Here is a 3,620-nt window from a genome sequence, read left to right on the forward strand (position 1 = left end):
AAAACATTTTAAAAAATCTTTAATAAAAATTAAAAAAAATAAACTTGGGAACAAGACCAATGTGTCTGCTGTCTCTTCCTCTAGTTAATATTACCCTGGAGAGTGTGGTCAGTGTCTAGAAGAATAACAAAGAACAGAACTAGTACTGGAAAGGGAAAATCAATACTGTTACTATTTACCGAGGATATAGTTGCCTATACAAAAATCTGAAATTATTAGAAATAGTAAAGTTTGGCAAGGGGGCTGGATACAAAGTCAATAAATAAAAATCAATTGTGTTCTCCACTCTGGTAGAAATTAGTTAGAAAATTTTTTTAATGTTTATTTATTTATTTTTGAGAGAGAGAGAGAGAGCATACACGTGATCAAGGGAGAGGCAGAGAGAGAGGAAGAGAGAGAATCCCAAGCAGGCTCTGCTCCATCAGCACAGAGCCTGATGTGAGCTTTCAGGTGAAGATCATGGTCTGAGCCAAAGTCAAGAGTCCAATGTTCAACTGGCTGAATCACCCAGGCGCCCCCAAAATTTATTTTTTTAATTCCTATATTGAGAAAAACTTTAAAGTATACTTAAAACATTAAAGTATTTTTAAAAACTTAAATAAATATACTATGTACATGGATAGCAAATCTCATAATATATCAACTCACAATTTATATAAGATGATATAAAAATGCCAGTCATACCAGTATGATTTATAAATTCAATGAAATTCTGATCAAAATTCCAAAGGAGGGGTACCTGGCTGGCACAGTCCTAGAGCATGCAACTCTTGGTCTCAGGCTTGTGAGTTCAAGTCCTACACTGGGTGTAGAGATTACTTAAAAAAATAATAAAATCTTTTTTAAAAATTCCTACTGATATTTTCCAAAAACTGGCAAGCAAATTCTAAAATATATATAGAAGTGCAATGGGCCACGAATAACTAAGGTAGTTTTTTGCAAAGAATGAAGTAGAAGGATTTGCCCTACCAGAAATCAAGACGTATTATCAACTCTTTTTTTTAATGTTTTTTATTTATTTTTGAGAGACAGAGACACCGTGAGCAGGGAGGGTCAGAGAGAGAGGGAGGTACAGAATCCAAAGCAGTCTCCAGGCTCTGAGCTGTCAGCACAGAGCCTGATGCAGGTCTCGAACCCACAAACCATAAGATCATGACCTGAGCCGAAGCCAGACGCTTAACCGACTGAGCCACCCAGGCACCCCTCAACTCTTCTTTTTTCAACTCTTACTATAAAATTATAATAATTAAAATAGTGGATGATGGAGCAGGAAAAAACAAATTGCCCAGTGGGAAAGAATAGCAGGCTCAGAAACAGACCCCACACAGGAGAAACCTACAGAGGAAGCATTGCAGATGACTGGGTAAAACATGGACCATTCAATAAACAGTATCCAAAGATCATCCATACGGGAAATAAATAAAATGCAATTCATATTTCAATCTTAAACAAAAATTAATTCCTGCTGGAGAGGAAAGGACTTCTCAAGACATAAAAAGGGGTAACCAAAACAGGAACATTAATAAATTTTTCTGCTTTGAATTTTTTTCAATTCTGGCCATCTGTGTCACTATAAATAATGCAAAAAAAATTAAAAGAAGGTATTTGTGAGGATTTGTATCCAGCATTTAAAATGAACTTCTGGAAATCAAGTAGAAAAAGGACTTCTATTTCCATTAAAATAACAAAGTAACACTGAAAATAAGCCCAAAAAAGTATAAAGTATTTTAAAATATCCTTATAAATACCAAAGAGCTGGAATAAGAGTAAGGGAAAATGAGGGCAACCATCTAAGGGAAATCAGGAACACAGAGAGGTAAACATCAAGGCAAGCACTATACAGAATGCGACAAGTTGTGTGTCTTCTCTTTGACCTCAGAATCAACTGTTTAATGTAGTACTGGGGGTCCTGGCCAACACTGATCTTCTAGGGGAAAAAGAAGAAATGTAAAAAAAAAAACCGTTTAAAATGTCATTATTTAGAAAGAACGTGATCATCTACTTAAATAAACCAATAAAATCAAGAAACAATTAAAACTGATAAGACAGTTCAGCAAGGATACCGGATACAAAATCAAATTACCAAAATAGCAATAGCAATAACCTAGAAGTAATAATCCAGAAAATCTTTGAAGATTAAGATACCATTCAGAATAATGCCAAAAGCTAGATATCATTAGGGAATTAACATAGGACTTCCATGGAGAAAATGTGTGGAACTCTTTTAAGATCATGAAGATTAAGGGTGCCTGGGTGGCTCAGTCAGTTGAGCATCCAACTCTTGATTTCAGCTTAGGTCATGATCCCAGGGTCATGGTATCAAACCCCAAGTTGGGCTCCAAGATGAGTGTGGAGCCTGCTTGAGCTTCTCTCTCTCTCTCTCTCTCTCTCTCTCTCTCTCTCTCTCTCTCTCTCTGCCTGTATCCCCACTCACATTCGCTTGATCTCTAAAAAAATAAAAGAAAGAAAGAAAAAGAAAAAGAAATTTAAAAATTAAATAGAGCCTCTTAGTAAATGGAGACTCTATACTCTTGGTTAAATATTATCTTACAGTATTATAAAGATGCCCATCATCTTCAAGTTAATCTACAGAAATTCAATGAAATCTAATCAAAATTTCAGTTCAATTATTTTTTTAGGAACTCTAAAAACTTACTCTAAATGTATATGGAAGAAAAGAGACTCTAATTGCTATGTGGATTTTGAAACACAAAAGCAAAGAGGAGAGATTGACTATACCATGTACCATGTACTAAGACATACAACAAAGCCATAGTATGTGTACGGACTTCTTGAATGCTGAGAACAAACTGAGGGCTGAAGAGGGAGGGGGACAGGGGAAGGGGGGTGATGGTCATGGAGAGGGGCACTTGTGGGGAAGAGCACTGGGTGTTATATGGAAACCAACTTGGTAATAAACTATTTTAAAAAAAAAAGGAGCGCACCTCTCGTGATGAGCACCAGGTGATGTATGGAAGTGTGGAATCACTATATTGTGCACCCAAAAGTAATATAACACTGTATGTTAACTAACTGGAACTACAAACTTAATAAGGGAACAAAAGAATTAAAGATCACTTTGGCTTCCTGTGGACAGCAGGCTGGGGATAGAGGGCCAGAGCCAAGAGCAGAAATGGAAGCTACTGCAATAGTCCCAGCAAAGATGAAAGTGGCTTGGAGTGGACTGGTGGTGGTTATGGAGATGGAGAGAGAGCAAACTTGACTCCAAATGTGTTTCAAAGGAAGGACGTCCAAATTTATATTTCATGTTCATATTCACATCAAGATACCTGAACTTGAGCGATGGGGATGGTTAGAAGTGCCATGTGCCAGGGTTGGGAAATCTGAAACAGGAGCAGACTTGGAGAGTCAAGAAGAGTGCCTTGACCAAGTAAAATTTGAAGGGACTTTCGGATATCCAAATGAAAATTTCAAGCAGGAAGTTGGACATATAGTCTGGAGCTCAGAGGAAAAGTTGGCTGGGAACTTGTTCACGGTTACAAAGCAGGTTCCATTTGGGACCAGATCACACACTTCCTGGTTCTGAAACCATCTGCTTCCCACTTTCCTTTCAGCCAAGGTAAATGCAAGCATTTACCAGTAGGGAATGTGAAAAGGGG

Source organism: Suricata suricatta, chromosome 11, assembly GCF_006229205.1.
Source record: "Suricata suricatta isolate VVHF042 chromosome 11, meerkat_22Aug2017_6uvM2_HiC, whole genome shotgun sequence".
Taxonomy (NCBI): Eukaryota; Metazoa; Chordata; class Mammalia; order Carnivora; family Herpestidae; genus Suricata; species Suricata suricatta.